General features: G+C 44.8%; 1 protein-coding gene across 4 annotated transcripts in view; it reads right to left on the bottom strand.

Moving 5' to 3' along the window:
* Positions 1–11,496, bottom strand: part of TNRC6C (trinucleotide repeat containing adaptor 6C) — a 96,174-nt gene extending 84,678 nt beyond the window's left edge. For all 4 annotated transcript variants that reach the window (XM_045085814.1, XM_004748809.3, XM_045085813.1 and 1 more), the window contains exons 1-2: positions 11,464–11,496; positions 10,661–10,682 (exon numbers count right to left, since the gene is read on the bottom strand). The gene's annotated coding sequence lies outside the window, so the exon portion shown is untranslated. The remainder of the gene's footprint in view (positions 1–10,660; positions 10,683–11,463) is intronic.
* Between the last annotated feature and the right edge of the window lie 10,512 nt (positions 11,497–22,008).

The raw sequence follows: 22,008 nt of genomic DNA on the forward strand, positions 1-22,008 counted from the left end.
AAAAAAAAAAAATTTATTTGGAAGGGCACCTGGGTGGCTCAGTCGGTTAAGTGTCTGCCTTTGGCTCAGGTCATGATCCCGGGGTTCTGGGATCCAGCCCTGCGTCGGGCTCCCTGATCCTCCCTCCCCCTCTGCCTGGCACTCCTCCTGTTTGTGCATGTGTGCTCTCTGTTGAATAAACATAATCTTGAAAAAAATTATTTGGAAATATTTAAGATGTACAAAAAGGCATAAAGTTCAAATAATCAACAAACCTTCATGTACCCAATCTCCAGCTTAAGAAGAATTTCACCGATGCCACCGAAGCCCCATTTTCCCTCTGCCTGCCTGTATGCTGCTCTGAAGAGTCTCCCCAGGAGCAACGCGAGCCTTATCATTCCCGTGTGCCTCTCTAGAGATACAGTGCAGTGGCGATGGGTACGGATTTGGGGTTTAAATTTCAGCTCTGGGGGCGCCTGGGTGGCTCAGTGGGTTAAAGCCTCTGCCTTCGGCTCAGGTCATGATCCCAGTGTCCTGGGATCAAGCCCCGCATCAGGTTCTCTGCTCAGCGGGGAGCCTGCTTCCTCCTCTCTCTCTCTCTGCCTGCCTCTCTGCCTACTTGTGATCTGTCAAATAAATAAATAAAATCTTAAAAAAAAATAAATAAATTTCAGCTCTGGCCCTTCCTGGCTGGTGATGCTGGGTAAGTTTCTAACCTCTCGGTCACTCAGTTGTGCCATATGTAAGATGTGGGTAAGTGGGGGGTAAAACGGGGGTTAGGGTACCTTACTGAGAAGGTTCTTTGGGGAGAGAATGTTCAATACGTAAAGAACTATTCAGAACAATGTCTAGCATATACTACGTGCACTGTGTTTATTATGGTAAAGAAAAACCGTGCAAAGACACTTGTTAAGGATGGTGAGGCAGCTCCATCCGGGACCCTCACTGGGCTGATGGGTATAGGGACCAGGTGCTGGGATTTACATCAGGGGAGAGAGACTGGGCTCAACTCCCGAGCACAGCAGGGACAGGCGGGGATTTAAAACCAGGGAGCACAGGAGCGGAGCAGCAAGCAGAAAACCACTACGAGGCCACGTCAAGGGTGAGGCGGCTTCTGGCTAAACGGACCCAGCAGGATTCTGGCTGAAGGCAGGCCAGGGCGTCAGGCATCACCTGGGCCCATGGAGGATGCGGAACTGGGTCAGACATCCAGGAAGGGCAGGGGGGCGGGTCTGGTGAAACTGACTTAGCACGGTTCTTGCTAAAACCGGATCTTATAAGAAGTACAGGGACAAGCCTAGGGGATGGTCTAGGAGTCTGACTGAAGTTAGGTCAATAGTCCTGGCCAGTCTTAATAATCCACCTCACTCCTCTTCCCCTCTGGGAACAATGGGAAGGACTGTAGACTAAGGAACAAAACTCAAAGTCACGTGACATGGACTGCAATTCGCGACCTAATTGAAGAAGGGGAGCCAGCCGGCAAAGGCTGCCAGAAGCGACTGTGGCAACTTAGCACAGATATTGACAGCTGTACTCAGGACTGGAGGATTACATCTCTAGTCTGGCCCTCAACCTCCCCACTTAATTTGGGTCTCACATTCCCACCATCTGGAAAGTGTCAAACACTATATACAAAAGTTAACGAGCAGTCATCCATCCCATCGTTTTTAAAAATGTTCCAGAGCAGCAGTCAGAGTTGTCTCTCCCTGCCCCCCACTCCCCAACAAGCACACCAGGGGCATGATCAACAGGGGTCTGGCTCCCAGCTGCAGGGGGACCCCAGTTGTGGAGCAGACCCCAAGCAGATGTGTGTAGCCATGTGATCTAGCAGGCAGTGACCTGGCTGCTCTCTGCTACCCCGGCTCCGGCTGTAAGCACAGTTCTGGAAATGGTGGGCGTTTCTGTGCAGGGTCCTTCCTAGTTCCCAATCACTGTCTTAGTGGCAGTGAGGGACAGTGCTGATGGCAGCTTCCTGATCACTGGGATGCAGTGGTGACACTGTGCCCTTGAAGTCAACAGTGCCAGTTGAGGCCTCCTGATTCTTTCCTAGGGAGCAGCTCTTTGGGATGACTCTGGGAGGAATCATTTCTAGAGGCCCAGCCTAGGGTGTGCCCCCTCCCTCTGGCCTCACAATGGTTTTATAAGCACTCAATTCCCTGTCCTTAAAAAAAGCTAGACACTTCAACTGAACTCTGATTAAGAGCACAGATCCTTTTTTAGCAAGTAGTATACTCAGCTCTTTCACTCACCTAGATAGACATCATCACGGTGTGTGGTCATCACCTAGATATTCAGCAACGGTTTCCTCGTAATGACATTTACCGTAATGGGACTACCTTACACATGCGCTCCATCAGCATCTCCTAGGCTACCATAATAAGCCCAAAGCACACTGACAACTGTAGGCCTGCAATGGTGTATTTTGAAAGTAACTATAGATAAATGCCAACCTAGAGGGACACTTTAACATGTCTTATTTCTGAAATTTGCATGCATCTTACAATAGTGTAAGAATTTAATAGTTTCCTCATGAGCCCAAAGACAGATAAGTTTTTGTATAATAAAACACAGAATTTCTCTATTGTATAGATACCACACAATGACATAAGAAAAATACTGAAAAATCATTAAACCTAGCAATTTCAGAATACATACTCAAAGATTCAGAGTTTCTTAAAATTTAAAATTTATATTTACTTAAACATATATAAAAGAGAACTATTTTCCAGGGCTAAAATAATCTGTGATTCCAAGAAGATTTTCATGATTACAATCTCTTCCGCCACCTACACAGCAGGCAAGGCCACACGGCAAGAAGCTCCTTAGAGCAACAAGAGGCGAGGGGAAGACAGCCATGTGCAGGAGGGGCCATCCGCTGTGCTTACTGGCATTCCCGGTGGGGTACCAAGCGGTGGCCTTCTGTGTGTTCTGTTGACGGCTTCTGGCTGATCTGTCACCATGGCAACTTCAAGAGCTCAACTCAAAATGAGCACAAACTCATTAACCGCTAACTACATCATCTTACTGCCTGTTGCTAATGAGAGAATGCTGTTCAGAGATATTTTCTATTCTAGTGTACTACAGTTACCTCTCTAAAAAGCATGAAATTAAATTAAGTGCTACTCTTAGTACATCAGACTGGATAATATGAATGTTAAAATAAATTTACTTTAATAATGATTACTAACAGTAAGAACCATTTTATTAGAAAATTACATTGTTTTGGTCTTTGGATTCTTCTACTCTAAAAAAATGTACTATTTATCACACAGGCAAATATTTCTAAGTTCTTTTAAGCAAGAGCTGGCAGATTCAGAAGATCAAAATAGAAACTTCTGATAACAGCGTATGTTAAAGGCAAGTAACAAACCCAGTACGGATACATATTGGCTTTTCTATCATCTTCTCCATACGGAATGTTAACCAGAAATACTCCCTGAATGAGGCAACACACTGGACAGACACGGAGGGTGAACAGAGACCCCCAGTGCACAGCTTCTCACCCTGCTCACCTCCAGGCTGACCTCGTCTCTTCCCACGCGCGACCATCCGTAATGGAACAAGCTCTTGAAACACAGCAAATGCTAAATCTCATGAAACACAGAAGTTTTAAGTGGAATCACATCTGAAATGTGTTCTCTCAGAGCATGCGTACTGCCCTGTGTGGTAGGACTGTGTGTTTTCTTCAATAAATGTACAAATCGTAGACCAGCAATAATCCTGGGATGTTTGTCCTCCAAAGCGCGGGATCCTAGAGCCTGCCACAAGAGGGAGCCCGAGTCAGACTATGCCAACATTCAGTCCGAGAGGGATGGGGAGGGGAAGGGAAATCAGCCATGTTGCAATCTGATTTTTAAAAGGAATATTCCAGGCGCGCCTGGATGGCTCAGATGGTTAAGCATCTGCCTTCGGCTCGGTCATGATCCCAGGATCCTGGGATCAAGCCCTATGTCAGGCTCCCTGCTCGGCGGGCATCTGCTTCTCCTTCTCCCTCCGCTGCTCCCCTGCTTGTGCTCTCTTGCTCTGTCAAATAAATAAAATCTTTCAAAAAGGAAAGAAAAAAAAAAGAGGAATATTCCAACTCTACATGCCCAGTGTGCGCTGGGTCCCCATCTTCCTTAGCCTCACCGACACCACTCTCCCCTTGCCGACAACTCGCCTTCTATGCCAGCTTTTTTTTTGCTTAGTTCCTGGAGAATGCCACATGGGCCAGTCAGCCTTTGCGAATGCTGTCCCCTCTGAATGTGGAAGCCCGCGAGTCTTCTACTCTGCCTGGCCTAGCTGCCTTCTCCTCACCCGTCAGACCGCGTGCGATTCAGCATCACTGGGGATGCCTTGCTCACTGCAGCCTGGCTCCAGGTCTTTTGTTCTATGCTGTCATTAGACCATGTTCTTTCTCCTGCACAGTGGCCATCCCAGCCAGTGACGACACACGCGGCGTCCTGATTGAGGTTTCTGCTCATTCCCGGTAAGGCTCGAAGCTGCAAGAGTGTGCAAGAGGGTGCGGAGTGCATCCGTTGTTGTTGTTGTTTAATCTTTTTCTCCCCACAGTGACCAGTGCCAGGCAAACAGGTGTTCCGCAAGCATCTGCTGGATCAAATGTGTAACCCGGTTGGTCTCCCAAGTTCTGCTGGCTCTACCACATGACCCTTCCTGTCCGCCCTCACCGCGGAGCTGTCATCTAGAATGTGAAGTGTGCAGCGGTCTAACTGCACCGGCTGCATCCAGTTCCCTCTCCCGACTGTCTGATTCGTCTTCAATCTGGCATGTTCCATGATCTTCCTAAAATATATCTCATGATAATCTAATGAAGTCACTCTCTCACTTAAAATCTCCTGTGGCTTCCTCTGGTCCGAAAGGTCAAATCTAAAGTCCTAAGACGGACTGGATGAGCTGGTCTCCCCGCCCTCCACCCCTCCAGCTTCAACTCCCTTTTTTTGGTAGGACAGACTGTTCAGGAGTGCTCCATTCTACTGGCCTCATGGGTGGGTTAGAACGGCTGGGATAAGGCACCCCCCTTGTCTCATTTTCATGGCTAACCTGGGGACAACCGGGGACGTGGCCAACCCTAGCGTGCATTCATCTCGTTCGGAAGCAGTTTTTGCCTTTCCCCCAGTTTTCTCACTTATTTTTAAAAACAGGTCATTTTTTCTTACAGGGACATAAACAGTGGACAGAAACATGACCAAGTGAATGTAGTTAAATCTTTTCAGGTAGAAGATGTGGGATAAATAAATCACAACCCTCAGAACACTTTAGTGCATTCATTTGCTTATATAACCAACACTCCCTACTAATGCATCTCTTTGAGAACAGGGAACTTACTTATCTCTGATAAATATCTGTTAACTGTTTAATTAATGAACTAACGTGACAACTCTAGATAGCAAAATATGACTAACAGCTCATTTATTTTTTTTTAAGATTTTATTTATTTGACAGAGATCACAAGTAGGCAGAGCAACAGGCAGAGAGAGAAGGAGAACCAGACTCCCTGCTGAGCAGAGAGCCTGATGTGGGGCTCGATGACCCGAGCAGAAGGCAGAGGCTTTAACCCACTGAGCCAGCTCGTTTATTAATGCAATCTTTAGTAGGTATGTTGAAAGTGAGAGAAAATGTGATTGCCGCTAAAAGTGCGTATTTTCTGAAAGGACCGTCTTCCAAACAGCTGCGCACACAGAGAGGACGGGAACTGACGGGATACGAAGGAAGCTACGGGCAGGGATGCGTCTTTCTGCCTGACCCTAGAGTCCATGTGTATTAGAAACCAATCTGGAATAAGCAAGCGAGTAACTCAACTTTTATAAAGTAGCAAAATATTTGAGTATTCGACAAAGATACACAGCAGAAAAGCACGCCAGTAACATTCCACACCATCACATTTCAGAAATGCAAATCAAAAGCACGGCGAGAGATGGCCGCACACCCATCAGAGTGGCTACAAGGATCAAGACTGATTTTCCAAGTACTGGTAAGGATGTAGCACTGGGGAACCACTTTGAAAATGTTCTGCAGCTTCCTGAAGGTCGAACATCTATCCTTGGATGCAGCCATTCCACCCCCACACGTCTCCCACAGAGAAGGCAAAGCGCACATCTGCGGAAACTCGGATTCAGAGCTCACTTAAGCCTCATTCACGAAAGCTAAACACTAGGAACAAGTCCGGCGCGCAGGCCAGGTGAGAGGACACATCACTCCGAGCGAGAGAAGCCCGGAGCACGCCCCTCGTGCTTCCGCTGGTCTAACCGGAATCTAGAAAAGAAAACCTCACGCAGGGACCGGGAGCCGGCGAGTGTTCGTCTTCGGACCGATGAAGCTGGGGGGCTGAGGGCTGGGTTGGCGGCGGCACAGGGAGACTTCCAGGCGTTTACCGCGTGCCAGTTTAACTCAATAAAGCGGTTTAAAAGGCAAAGCAAAAGGGACCTGGGTGGCTCAGTGGGTTAAAGCCTCTGCCTTCGGCTCAGGTCACGATCCCAGGGTCCTGAGATCGAGCCCCGCATCGGGCTCTCTGCTCAGCTGGGAGCCTGCTTCTCTCCCTCTCTCTCTGCCTGCCTCTCTGCCTGCTTGTGATCTTTGTCTGTCAAATAAATAAATAAAACCTTTAAAAAAAAAAAAAAAAGGCAAAGCAAAGAAAGTAGCCTGTTAAGTGACTTCTCAGAGAGCAGACTGTCGGCTTCCTTCAGAGCTGTAACTTTCTCTAAACTTGGGACTGCTTCTACATTTAACATCAGAGTTTAGTTAAGCTAAACAGAGACGTGGACTTTCACTTTATCTGAGACTTAGCAAAGGGCCATCAAGAAGATGCTGTTAAAGGGCTTGTAGCAGGAGCACTAAGCCGCCTCCCTGCCCCAGTGGATTTATACTTCCTTCCTTCTAAAATTCGATAAAGAATTTATATCTATGTACCTGCTGAGTTGTTGGTTTTTTTCCCCACAATTTTGTCTTTATAAGTTGCCTATATGTTAGGGGAAAAATACCACATCTTAATATACTTTCTTTGTTCCATGGAAAAAATATTAATGCATGTATTATATCTTCTTTCTGTCAGGGGTTTAACAGTAAAATTAAGTAGTTGTGTTAAACACAGAACAGCATGGCTAAAGAAAGCCATCGAATATTTAAAATCCTCTAAGATCCCATATCCCATAAAGATCCATCACATAACCAATCTCTTAGGAATTTCTTTCAGCCTTATTTGAAAAGATCCTAAGTTACTTCCTAAAATGAATGACTGTAGTGATAAGGGATCAACAATACTGATGTCTCCTTCATATGACAGCAGGACGAAGCTGTAACTGACAGCAAGAGGAGGAGGGTTCTAGTTCTGCCACGAAGTACAGCTGTCAAAATCTGTGCAAATTGTTTAACCTCCCTGAATCTCATTTCCAAACCAGTGAAGAAACTGGAGAATCTCTAAGGACCCTTCAAACTTCATGATTTTATTAATTTTTCAGACAGGCCAACAAAATGCCATATTTCATAAAATATACTGTGCAAAGTACACTAACGAGACTTTTAGCTACTGCTTCTAAGGGTACCTCATACACTTTGGTTATGTGGATGAGAATATGAATACACGTAAACTCAAGGAATCTGCTGATTCTATGACACAGTGTCAGGAAAACACAGATGTGATGCCTTACAGCCCTAACCAACTGAGTATCGTGTCGAGCCAACAGAGCTGACTCTACTCCGCAGCAGCGCCGCCCAACCGGCCAAGTGCAGAGAGGAGGGCTCTCACTCGTACTCGTTCGGATCAGGATCTGAGATGGAGCTGGGAAGGCACCCTCTAAACTTCAGTGCTTGCCTTCATTCATCCTGAGAAAACCATGTTTAGAATGAGCCTCAACAGGAACACGGAGCAGAGCAAACAATCCCCGACCCCAGAACCTTTATCGCTCAACCTAAGGCCTGAAAGAACTGATTTACATTAACAAAAGCACATAAAGATTTTCTTAAAATTAGCATTACAAATTGAATGCATGGCAAAGTTAATACCCAACTGCAAAACTTAAATTATAGTCCTTTCAAGCAAGATTAGGAGACTAATCATAATGTATAAATTTATAAAAGTATATGACTCAAAATCATAAAGCATTAATCATATGGAGTTCGAGACATGTTGGGTCATAAAGATACTCGCTTTCATACATGATATAATTAACTTCGAGCTTTTTGTATGAAAACTTATCTTTCTATTTTATGAACTTTAGAAAATCTGGCCAAAACCAATGAATTAAATTACTTCACACTTATGGGTATTATAATTAATCCTTAGAAAAAAATCAAATCCATAAAAAACCCAGAACACAATATGGAAAATTGAGGCTCACAAAGTCATCACATCACATATAAAGCTACTCTTATCTGCGCCCAAATTAAGGGCAGTACCCAAAACAAAAGAGAGATAACTGATTACCTAAGCAAAACCCATTATACAGTGCCCAACACTCAGATACCGGTCCTCCACAGCAGAAATTCAATAGATAGGTAAGATTACGTCTGACTGCCTTCCCCCAACTGTGAGGGCATCTGGAATATCACTAAAGGCATAACAGGTAACTGTGCTCAGCTACCTCCTTCTTGAGTCACTGATAAAGCAAAGACAACGTTTGGCAGAAATTATAAGAAACTATTTTGTTTATGGAAAGGCTCATACAAGGCTTTCAAATTGCTCAGTGCAGTTCTGTAAAGGGCAGGGCATGGGGAAGTGTTAATGAGGGGGAGCAGCAGGCCCAGCCTGTGCTGTCCAACGCACATCTCCGGTCAGAAATTCAGAAACAGCTCCCTGCAGGGAATTAATTTTGATTCGAACGAGTAATAATGGAGCATCTGAGAAAAATTTAAACCTTGATACTGCTAATATTCATTAATGAATTATCAAGCAGCACTGCTAGATTATTTATAATTTAAAAAGCTTTTTTTTTTCTGTTTAGGACACATTAATAATCATTATTATTATGTGCACTAAGGCTAGTTACAGTTAGTACAGTTGATGACAAATTAGACCCAAAGGAGCAGTAATTTAGAGATGATAAAAGGAGAAGAGGAAACACCGGCAGACTTTGGAGTAAGCAAGGAAATGCTCATCAGAACTCTAACATGAAACAATAATTCTGTGTAGTGTGGCAGGATCATTATACGACCATAAGCAATTTGTTACTCCATGAAAAGAAAACATTGAAAATGACAACAGAATATGGCTAGTATTCAATCAGGTTATAAAAACTTCTCAGAATGTTTGAAAAAAAAAAAGAAAAAAAAAGAAATGACTCAGAACAATCCTGTAGTTTTACATGACAAGTGGAAGAAACCATTCTTTCTTACTCAGGATCATACCTGCTAATACAACTATGTACCACAACCCTCCAGGTCTTCTGGAAAAGTGTGCTATACATTCATACTGCTTCTGAGAGTGAGAGACAAATTCTTTTCTGGGAACTGGGCTGCATTATAATATTTACTTTACATGAAATCCCATCTTACCGTGACCCTGGTGCCAGTGCCCGGAGGCCCACTGCACGGAGGTCAGAGGCCCAGCTCAAGCCCCTTAACTCGCGTGTCAGCCTCAGTTTCTCCACAGTCACCTGCCACCTGCCCTGCTTAGTTACGAAGTCTGAATGAAGTCATGTATATAAACTTCACTTCGGAAACTCTAAGATGCCAAACAAAAGTAGAGTATTAGTAGTGGTACACTACTAATGATAGTGGTACCACCATTACTACCAATTACTACCAATACCAGTGGTACTGCCTGAGACAGCAAGCTGGTAAGTCTTTGTAGCACTCTTGCCTGCGCCTACAATTGTGTACATGCGTTCAACAGAATCTTTACCATCCTCACAATTAGTTCTAGCTCACTCTTCCTGAGCGCCAACTACGTGCTGGGCACCGAGACCTTTTCACACATGATCTCATTTAATCTTCAGAGGAGCTTTATGAGGTGGGAGCCACTCACTCACCAGCTTTCTTTCAAGGAGACCCTTGAGGCTTGGACAAATGAAATAACTGGCCCCAAATTCAACCGAGCAGGCGGAAGCAGCTCGTGCGCACACGCCCCTCTTTCACTGCCCAGGACCAGGGCGAGCACAGGGTGAAGGGGCTCCCAGTGCAGCCTCTGCCGTGCCCCTTCTCCAGCAAACCCAGGGACGCCTCCGTTACTGGGGGAACTACGCGTGTTTCCAATACCCGCTAAGACACTAACAAGTAAAGTTTCAACTTAGAAAATAAAAAAGAAGAAAAAAGAAATCTTCTACATATTAATTAGCAAAGAGGAATACAGAAAGAATATATACCTCTTCTTGTTACACAGTCGGGCAAAGAGTAATTGGACGTTTCAAAAAAATGCAGTATCTTTGGGCTGTTCTGACTCAAATCAGATCACCTTTATCAGTTTCGTCCTTGTTTGGTGGACAATGCAAACCAAAGGAAAAGTAAAAAGCATTGTTCAGAAAGCGAACACAACATTCTTTAGGCATTTTAGATTGAACAAATGCCAATGAAATACGGAGGTGAAACCAGCGATAAATGCAGAAATACACAGGGATAAAGAGAAGATTCAAAAGATTCAAAGCCAGAGTTAGATTCTTTGTTTTTAACTATCAATTAAAAGTCATCTTCATCATAAAGAGTGTGGTGCTGCCATAAAATGTACCACCACCCACAAATAAAATCAACTTACCTTTGGTTTTTTGATCAGCAGCCTGGAAAAAAAAAAAATCAGAAACTCTTTAGGAATAATAATGTGTAGAATGTTCACATCTATGAAATTTTATAAGCAGAGTTTAATATTGGAAATTTTAAAAAACAAGTTTTTGCCCAATTCATTAAAATTTATTACTGGGGAAAATACATAGTCTAAATGCTATTACATGCAAATACTGACCTAAAGGCAAAATTAAAAAACCCTACCTGGTAGCTCATCAGAACTCTGTATTTTAACAGAGTCCAAAAGGTACAGTTTAAATTAAAAGGGACATCTAAACTAGGCAAGACCAACAACAAACAGCCTAACTTGGAATAGTAAATGCAGTAAGATTCAAATGAGATTGTAAGATTTACAGAAAGCCTTTTAATTTTTAATATTTACTGATAGGATTTATAAGAGAACATTTGCCAAACCTGCAAAAATTATTTCTCGCTTTCCTAATAAAATCAGTTACATGACCCTTTTCATTTCATTTCTCAAGACATGGCTGTTCTGGACAGCTCACAGTAAGGGGAATAGTATGAACATTCTTTATCACCAACAATGAAAATCAGACCTCCTTAAAGCTCAGCTCTACTATTTCTAGGTTCCTTAAGAAAGACATTCTGTGGCTGTCACTCTGTATTTATTTCACTAGTACATCTATTTTTTGCTAATTATAGATTTAACATATTGATTTTCTGAGGTCATAAAATGGAACTCCAACAGAATGCCTGTGACAATGCGGATGAGACACACAGTGACCACAGACAGTGACGGAGGAATGCCAGCCAAACCTTTTTCTGAGCACCTTCCTTCTTTTTCTTTTCTTCCTGCTTTTTCTTTTTCTTTTCTTCCATCAAACGTTCCTCTTTTTGTGTTTCTTGTTCTTTCTCCCTATGAAAAAAAGAAAGGTGGCATTGGTATAATGTCCATTTTAGATCAAACGACGACAAAACATTAGCTGCAGGGAGTTTTAGGTCAGGCTGAGCTTCGTAGACAGAAGGTGGAAAGGCACTCCGAGAAGGCGTGGGAAACATGAGGCTCCTCTCTGGGCCACCCACGTCTCAGGGGCCCCCGAGCGCGTTAGTGCTTCCAGAGTCGTTCATTCCGCCCCGGTGCCAAACACCATGCTTCTAGCCGGGAGCGGGTCAGGCAATAAAGGTACAAAATGGAGGAAGACACTGTTCCTACAGTCCAGCCCCAGACCCAATCTCTCACTGCTGTCTCAGAAGCCACATCCTCAGCATCCTCCAGACTACCTATCAAAAATGCAGATTACTGGGTTCCACCCTAGCCCAACCAAATCAGAGTCCTTGGAAGTGATTCTCAAGCATTCTGTAATTATACATTTGCTTGAAAAAACAAAAAAAAAATTTTTTTTAGATTTTCCCCCAAGTTTTAATCTAAATTCCAGTTAGTTATCAGACAGTATAATATTAATTTTAGGTGTAGGATTTAGCAGTTCAGCACTTACACACAAAACCTGGTGCTCATCATCGCCAGTGCCCTCTTTTGATCCCCAACACACATTTAACCCACCCCTGCCCACCTCCCCTCCAGCAACCCTCAGTTTGTTCTCTATAGTCTAGAGTCTGTTTCTTGGTTTGTCTCTCTTCCTCCCCACCCATGTTCATCTGTTTCTTAAATTCCACATGAATGAAATCATAAGGGATTTTTCTTTCTCTGACTTATTTCGCTCAGCATAATACTCTCTAGCTCCATCCACGTTGTTGCAAATGCCAAGATTTCATCCTTTTTTGATTGGTAATATTCCATTGTGTGTTTCGTGTGTGTGTGTGTGTGTGTGTACGTGAACAACACAACTTCTTTATTCACTCATCAATTGATGGGCATCTGGGCTCTTCCCATAGTTCAGCTACTGCTAATAATGCTGCTGTGAACACCAGGGTTCATGTAACCCTGCAAAGTGGTATTTGAGTCATTACCTAGTAGTGCAATTGCTGGACGGCAGTTCCTTTTAGGGGAACCCCCCACACTGTCTTCCAGAGTGGATGCACCAGTTTGCATTCCCACCAACAGTGGGAATGGGCATCCTTGCCAAGAGAAAGCAATTATTTTTTAAATAAGATTCCTACATGGCATTTTTTGAAAGAGCAGTTTTTCTTCAAGTAGGCTTCATGGCCAGTGTGGAGTCCAACATAGGGCTTGAACTCATGCCTGAGATCAAGAACTAAGCTGAGATCAAGAGTGAGACACTTAAAGGACTGAGCCACCCAGGTGTCCCAAAGAGCAATTAATTTTATTTGTTTTTGGTTTTGTTTTTTTTTTTTTTTTTTTTTAGAGAAAGAGCGAGCTCTGGGGTGGGGGAGAGGGAAAGAGAGAATCTTAAGCAGAATTCACACTCTGGGTGTAGCCTAATGTGGGGCTAGATCTCATGACCCTGAGATCATGACGTGGGCTGAAATCAAGAGTATGATGCTTAACCAACTGACCCATTCAGGCACCCCAGGAGCAATTAGTTTTTTAACAAAGATTCCTACACAGCATGGTGAGCTACTAGAAGGGTACATGGGAGCACAGCACAGGGTAACACCACTTGGAAGGGTCAGGCAGCCTGTAAGCGGGGCCTTAAACACTGCAAAAGCATCTGGCTGCCACGGGGTGGCGGGTCAGATACCAATTTACTGTTGGGCAACTCCAAATCCCACCTTCAACATGCACTCTGCAGTAAACGGGCAGTTCCTTTAAGTAGTTAGTTCTTCCTTTGCAGGGAGCACGACTAAGCATGTAGCTATGAGGACATCAGTGATGACCCCAGCCACGGGCCAGAAAGGGTGGTCCCTCAGCAACCTTGCGGCTCCCGGCCTAGAACCATCTGCCCGCGACCCTTTCAACAGACACTGTGTGCCCCAGGCCTCCAGCTGCTGGCCCCGCCCCTACACTCATCTCCTGTGGTCCTGCTGAGGACAGGGCCCTCCCATCTGGGACCCGGTGGGCTCCATGTATCCTGCTGCGCTGATGACACTCCGACCTGCTCAGCACATGGGTGGCCAGCAGCTGCAGTTTGCCCCCAGGAAGGCTGCCCCCCAAACCCCCGCTGCCTGTGCGGCTGGCCCTGTGTCCCGCTAATGGCTGTGGCTTTCCGGAGCCAGTTCTGTCGCTGCCCAGCAACTGCAGACTCGCCAACTTGGGCAAATCACGGAGCTGCTCTGCCACTTGGTGGGCTGCAACTTCCCCTTCTTCAAGGAGTCTGAACCCCAGCTTCCTTGAGGACTCTCCCTCAGCTCTAGGTCCCATACAGTTTCTGCAGTGACTTTATTATCACAGCTTAACTCTTCTTTGTAAGAAACTTTCCCTATTTACATTACTTTGTGCTTTTATCTCCTGCTTGGGCAGACTGGTCCAGGTGGCAAAGAGAATTTACCAGACTAGACAGAAAGAAAAGCATTCACAAAAGCCTCAGGAAAATTGCATCCATATATACATGAATGTTGTTTTGAATTTACTGATTTTGAGGTTTTTTCATTCATTGATGGGTTTTATATGTAACTATATACATAAGGGGGCGCCTGGGTGGCTCAGTGGGTTAAAGCCTCTGCCTTCGGCTCAGGTCATGATCTCAGGGTCCTGGGATGAAGCTCCAGAGTTGGCTCTCTGCTCGGCAGGGAGCCTGAGTCCCCCTCTCTGTCTGCCTGCTTGTGAACTCTGTCAAATAAATAAATAAAATCTTCAAAAAAACACACCAAACAACTACATATATAAGGAATTCCAACCTGCTGTCAGTTTGTACATATTTAAACACTACCATTATAAACATAATTTAAAGCAACATGGTGTGGGGGAGGGGGCTACTTAGAGAATATTATTCCTTTAAAACAGTGGTTTTCAGTCTTGGCTGTTCATCAGAAATACCCACGAAGTTTTAAAACCTTCCGAAGCTAAGGGCTGCCACTCCATTCTGTGCAATCTCTGGGAGTGGAATGCAGAGGCCAGCAGTTTTTAAAGCTTCTAGATGGCTCTGATGTTTTGCCAAGGCTGAGAACACTGCTTTTAAAGAAGTTCATTCAGTACGTTTATCAAGTTTGGAAAATGGTGATCATTTGTTATTTCAGATGACACTTTCCAGGAATAGTCTCATGTTCAACAGTGCAGGGACACCAGGAAATCTGCATTTAAACAGGGTCTGAAGGCACAGGCGAGCCTGTGGGTGCTGGGCCGTGTCCATGATGCGGGGCTAAAACCAACGTGCTGCCGCCACACATCTTGGGAGGAAGCACATAAATAAAAACCAAGCAGTGACTGCCCTCCTCTATGTTACACTTTCTTAATCTACAGTACAATGAAAGCCTTAAATTATCCTCAGAGAGTAAACTTAACAAAATAGAAAAGGACAGGTGCATCTTTAAAAGCTGCAAAAACGACTGCAGTGGGACGCCTGGGTGGCTCAGTGGGTTAAGCAGCTGCCTTCGGCTCAGGTCATGATCCCAGCGTCCTGGGATCGAGTCCCACATCGGGCTCCTTGCTTGGCAGGGAGTCTGCTTCTCCCTCTGCCTCTGTCTGCCATTCTCTGCCTGTGTTCGCTCTCTCTCCCTCTCTCTCTGACAAATAAAGAAAAAAAATCTTTAAAAAAAAAAAAAACTAACTGCAAAAGCTAATGAAGGATGTACTATGCGTTGGCTAATTGAATGTAAATTTTTTTAAAAATGAAAAAAATATTAGCCCCCCCAAATAAATAAATAAAAGGTATTCAACTGAAGATGAAATAAAACTGACTACTTAATTCTATTGCTCTGACAATTAGAGCTGCTACTCCTCCAGCAGTACAGTCAAGAGTTTACTATACAGTAAAATAAAATGCCATAAATAAAGAGACTATATGGCCCTTAGCTCTCTTAAGCCTTGCCTGCCTGAGCTCATGTTTACAGGACAAAGCACAATTCTGATGTATACTCTTTAATACAATTTTATCTACTTTCCCCCAACTGACATAACTCCTTCTACCTCCAGTACAGTTTCTGCCATTTCTCACTAATAATTTCTTAAAAATTCACAACGAATTGCATTTTTACTTTAAAAACAAAGTATCCTTTCTTTCCAAGGGACACCTTATTCCCTGAAATGATCTAGTAATACTTAATAAGATTCTATCTTGCAGGGCCAGTGAGAAGATTAGAAACAGATATGGAGGGACACCTGGCTGCCTCAGCTGGAAGAGCATGCAACTCTTGATCTTGGGGCGGTGGCTTTGAGCCCCACACTGGAAATGGAGATTACACACACACACACACCACTTAGATTTGGGAAGCTTCTTGACCCATTGGAGGAGAAAAAAAACTAATATGTATCAACCCAACAGCTGACACTTGAACATGCATGCTGGAGGTTAGGGATACTGACTCCCCAAGCAGTCAGAAATCTACGTACAACTTTTAACTCTCCCCAAACTATTTTTTTTTCAGATTTTATTTATTGAGCGCCTGGGTGGCTCAGTGGGTTAAGCCACTGCCTTTGGCTCAGGTAATGATCTCAGGGGCCTGGGATCGAGCCCCGCATGAGCCCGATGTGGGGCTCGATCCTAGGACCCTAGGATCATGACCTGAGCCGAAAGCAGAGGCCCTAACCCAGGCGCCCCCCAAACTGACTATTAACAGTCTGCTTTAGGGATCACATCAAGAGACAACACGTTTGTATGTTATATATATTACATACTGTATTACCATAGTAAAGAAAGCTAGAGAAAACAAAATGTTAAGAAAATCATAAGGAAGACAAAGATCTATTTATGGCACTGTCTTGTGTTTATGGACAAGAGCCCATGTGTAAGTGGGGCCCTAAAGTTGAGACGCCTGTTGTTCAAGGGCCAACTGTAGAGGGGTTGGTCGGTACTTTTTTTCTGTGGAGTCTCTATGAAGCAGACTCACAAGGAGTATAAAGAAAAGGGAAGGCCAGGTTGGGGGAATTTTATTTTTAAGCATTTTCTTTTTAAAACTACATTTTAAAAAAAGATTTTATTTATTCACTTGACAGTGAATAAAGAGAATAAAGAAAATAAAGAAGAATAAAGAAAATAAAGAGAATAAAGAAAAGGGAGGGCCAGGTTGGGCGAATTTTATTTTTAAATTTTCTTTTTAAAACTACATTTTTTAAAAGATTTTATTTATTCACTTACAGAAAGATCTCAATTAGTTAAAGAGCTAATACAACAACAAAGAAACCCTTCTCTCTCTCTCTTTTTTAGATTTATTTATTTGACAGACAGAGATCACAAGTAGGCAGAGAGGCAGACAGAGAGAGGAGGAAGCAGGCTCCCTGCTGAGCAGAGAGCCTGATGCCAGGCTCAATCCCAGGACCCTGAGATCATGACCTGAGCCGAAGGCAGAGGCTTAACCCACCGAGCCACCCAGGCACCCCCTTGAAACTACATTTTCTTTTTTTAAGATTTTATTTATTTATTTGAGAGAGAGGCAGTGAGAGAGAGCACATGAGCGAGGAGACGGTCAGAGAGAGAAGCAGACTCCCCATGGAGCTGGGAGCCCGATGCGGGACTCGATCCCGGGACTCCTGGATCATGACCTGAGCCGAAAGCAGTCGTCCAACCAACTGAGCCACCCAGGCATCCCGAAACTACATTTAAATACACGATTGCATATACATGTGTAAAGATAACCCTCTATTTTTTTTTTCCAGTATACTCTGCATTTTTGTTTCACATTTCCTTGGAGTCCCCTCACAGGTTCTTCCTCTCTCCATACCTACAGCAAAGTCCCTGCTCCCTCACCACCCGGCCCTTCCAGATAACCCAGGTTAACCACCCCGTTCACACCTTTCCAGGTCTTTCTTTGTGCTCAGGTCTGTATGGAAACATACAGACCTATACATTTTTACAAAGCATTTTACTTGGTCTGTTTTGTAAAAGTGGGATCGTGTTAAACCAATTTTTTCCATCTTGCTTTTCTCCTTCAATACATGTGTGTGACTCTCTCCTCTGCCCACCCCCATCTGATGGCTCCCAACTCTTCTTTCTCCCGGCTACGGAAGATACCGCGGTGTGGCTGTTACCCTCCCCCATTCATCACTCCTCCGTCGCACACACGCACCTCCTCTCCAGTTTATTACCACTACAAATAACTCAAGCTTTCCTGTCGAGCTTCCGCTAAAGATAAGAACACCGCTTTGACTGGTGTTGTAGCTTCTGTTTTGGTAGTCGTGAAAACCAGGGAAGGAGAAAATCTGATATGGGGCTCAACTTCCAGGCCCCACACTGGACAAGGGCCAGACTGGACATAAATCCCCTACATTATAATGGGTTCTCATTATACTGAGTTTTATCAGAAAGAAAATATTTTTAATAATCTGGGTTTTAATAATTTAATGTTTCTTTTGTTCTCAAATAGTTTGGCATCACTGGCTTAGGAGATTCTAGGTGGAGGAAGAAGCAGCCAGAAGAGGGACGAGTTGGGAAGTAGGGGAGTCGCCATACCTGAAGTCTTGATGCATGTCAATCACTGGAGGATTCCTGGGGAAACCACACACTGTCTGTCAGTCAGAAGACACAACTGTGTAGGTGGACTGGGAATGCCGCTACCCCACACAAAACTATCCTGGGTGGAAAATCTTCCAAATTTTCAGTCTGGTTTGTTGATTACTCCCCTTTTTGCAAAAAAGCAGGATTCATTAAAAGAGGGTGGGCCTGTTTCTACCCTGGAGGTTTAGTTACCAGAAACTGTAATTCATCCTAACCTAGTTTTCAGCCATAGGACAAACCACAGCCCATATTCGGAAGGTATCCCAGTTAGACTCCAACACCGTGTCATTAAAATGCTCACTAATGGGCACCTGGGTGGCTCAGTGGGTTAAGCCGCTGCCTTCGGCTCAGGTCATGATCTCAGGGTCCTGGGATCGAGTCCCGCATCGGGCTCTCTGCTCAGCAGGGAGCCTGCTTCCCCCTCCCACTCTGCCTGCCTCTCTGCCTACTTGTGATCTCTCTCTGTCAAATAAATAAATAAAATCTTAAAAAAAAAAATAAATAAAATGCTCACTAATCCACCGGTGTCTGTGTTATGTGCATGATTTAGAAAGTCTGGCCAATTCGATTAGAATTTCCTGACAGTATTTATGTTAAGGAAGGGCTGGTAAAGTGTTAACAGACAAAATTTAAAAAGGAGAAGGAAGTAGTACCCTGTCCAGCTATCACTGAAAAACTTAAGTTTCTTAATTCTTCACCATGCCTTTAAATCCCTGCTCTGTGCAGGAAGTATTCAGGAGGCCCTGCGGGCATTACAAGAGAGCAGAGACATAAAAAGAGTCTTGGACCTCAAGGGACAGAGAGTCTTAATAGGAGAGTGAAGGTAAGACTTGCGTTACCTTCAATACTTGATACATTCCGGAAATAAACAGAGGTGCGTGGCGAAGAGCATAGGCTTGGGATTTAGAATCACAGGACAGAGTTCTAAAGTAAAGGTCACTAACATACAAGGAGGTCAAGAACCCATAGGTCCGAGTACCGGACGGACTGTCTACAGGAACCACAAAGTCATTCAGTGTTTCGCCGGGACTGGGGGTGGAAAAGAGAACCACGGCTCTGATGACTAAGAACAGAGGGTAGCAGGAAGAGTTTTTATTTGAGGATCAAAGGATAATATAGTTGATAGAGACTCGCAGGTCTCCTGATGTTCACAGCTTTGTAAAATGCCCTCCCGGGAGTGTGGGACGGACCTGCGACTTGCTTCTCACCATTAGAATATGGCGGAGGTGAAGGAACGCTGCTCCCCTGACTACCTTACGTGAGACTCCATCTTCTCAGCACACTGACTTTGGTCTCCCTCTTGGGTGCTGACTTTGAAGAAACAGCTGCCGTGAATCCTACCGCTGCAAGGAAATGAATTCTGTCAACAGCCTGAGTGAGCTTGGAAGCCCGCCCTTCCCCGGTCAAGCCCCCCCGTGGAGACCCAGCCCCGGCCTGGACCGCAGCCTGCAGCAGGCCCAGCTAAGCCATGCCCAGCTTCCTGACCTACAGAAATTGTGAAATAATGAATGTATATTGCATTAAGCCACTAAACTTGTGGTAATCTATAATGCAGCGTACAAAAATAATGCAGGTAGCAATTTAAGACTTCTGGGGCTGACGAAGACAGAGGAAGACCATGATAGTCTCTGTCAGCCGCTGAAGACAACAAAAAACTAGATCAAGTACAGCGTAATACAAAACTACAACAATGCAAAGCAAACAAAAGCTGGTAGAGTAGGGAGCAGACTCAAAACTTGGGGAGGGAACCTGCATGGGGGCGAGCGTCTCCTCCCCTTTTCTCTTGTAGTCACCGAGCTGTGCTGCAGCACTGGTGGCACAGACAGCCTGAACTGTGAGGGCCCCATCTTCCTGAACATGGGATGTGGAAAAGAAGCTCTTGTGAGCTAGACAGTGTGGGGGGCATCCCAGACCTCTGAATGCTATGTATAAATGTTCCCTTATCTGGGCTCACCCTCATTCAAGTCAGGCACGTCCGGGACAGACCCCGAACAGCAGAGCACAGGCTTTGAGAAACAAGAGAAATAAAAATCACCAGGCTCCAGAGGAGTTTAACCAGACTCGGAATCTGTACAACACATTCCAACTGTCCAGAATAAAATCCAAAATTACTCCTTATACGAAGAACCGGGAAAACATACCAGCTGCCAACACAAAAGATAAGGATGCTACCTCTCAGATGACCTAGGTACTGGAATTATCAAAGACTCTTCAAAGCAGCTATTACAGCTTTGCTCCAGGAGACAATAAAGGTAAATACACCTAAAACAAATGTCAATTTAGGAGTTCACAGCAGATAAATAGAAACTATAAAAAGAGAACCACCTGGAAATTTTAGAGCTGACAAATAAAAACCTGAATGAAGCACTTCATTGGATGGGCCACGGAAGAACGGACGTGACAGAGGCAGAGTCTGTCAACTTAATAGTGTGATCGAAATGGTCCAATCTGAAGAACAGAGAGGAAAAAAGATTGAAAAGAAAAATAATGAAAAGCCTCATGGACCCTAAGGATAATATCGAAAGGTCCAACATCCATGTTATAGGACTTTCAGAAGCAGAAGAGAAAGAGACATTGTGGAGAAATGATGGTGGAAAGCTTCCCCAACCTGGCGATACATACAAATTCACAGGCTGGAAAAGCTCTGTGGACGCTAACTGGGATAAGTTCAAGGGAAAGCACACTCGGACACAGACGGCACCCGCCAAGTCCAAGCAGCCGGCTCCAAAAGGATGTGTGTGCCATACGGCTCCAGTTCCAGGGCGCTCTGGAGGAAGAAAAATCACAGGGGCAGGAGACAGCCCAGCGACCACCTGGGGCCAGGCCTGGAGTAAGATACTGACTACGAAGGGGCAGAGCAAGGGAATGTTCCTGGAGGGCGACGGAAGTCGCGGCCGCGACGGTGGTCTCGTGCACGCAGACGGCGAGCACGCCGCACGCATTCGCTGCCACTCACACAGCTGTAGGGCAGAGTGAATGGTACTGTATGCAAACTTTCAAAATGTGAATAAAAAGGACAAAATCAAAAGTAAAAAAAAATCATGATTTATAAATGATCATGGGGGGTGGCTCTGGAGAAAGCTGAATCCTCCCCCTCATGTCCCCGCCCCCTCCATTCCTGCTCTGATTAAATGGATGGGGTTGGGGTACTTGAGGGGTGGCATACAGGGCTAAAGATCAAGGTCTTCACTCCCCACAGGACCAGTATACCATAAGGCATTGGGGAAGATTCGGAGAAGACAACCAAGAAACTTAGGAACAGATGACCACAGGGACCTTTACTTTGGAAGGATAGAGGAGAACCATGGAAAAATCAGTTGGCCTAGAGGTATTTTAAAGAACCCCGACATGACTTTCATTTCAGAATGAATACAGACTTCAGCCCCACGGTTTAGCTCTAGAGAGTCACTGCGGTGTCTGCACCATCAAACCCAAACAAAACCTAGCTGTGCCTCAGGAGCAGCGACGGCAGCCTGACTGACCAGACTCCTTAAGAAATAGTATCTCTTTGGGCATCTGTGGGGCTCAGTCAGCTAAGAGGCTGTCTTCAGCTCAGGTTATGACCCCAGGGTCCCAGGATCGCGTCCCGCACTGGGTTCCCTGCTCGGCTTCTCCGTATCTTCTTCCATTGGCTTTTCATCACCGAACAAATGATGTTCTCCTGGGAGCCGGCTTTGCTCCGAACAATCAAGGTGATTACTCCATCTGCTGTTTTTGCCTGTCAGCTCCCTCCACTCCACTGGTAACTGTACCCCAATTTCCCTCAGTTGAACTCCACGGACTTTGGGGCAGTGACTCCATCAAAGGGTGCTGCATTCCTGGGCCATCTACTAGATTCAGAGAGGACTCTAAT

Source organism: Mustela putorius, unplaced genomic scaffold (genome assembly GCF_011764305.1).
Source record: "Mustela putorius furo isolate JIRA1106 unplaced genomic scaffold, ASM1176430v1.1 tig00000873_pilon_pilon_pilon, whole genome shotgun sequence".
Taxonomy (NCBI): domain Eukaryota; kingdom Metazoa; phylum Chordata; class Mammalia; order Carnivora; family Mustelidae; genus Mustela; species Mustela putorius.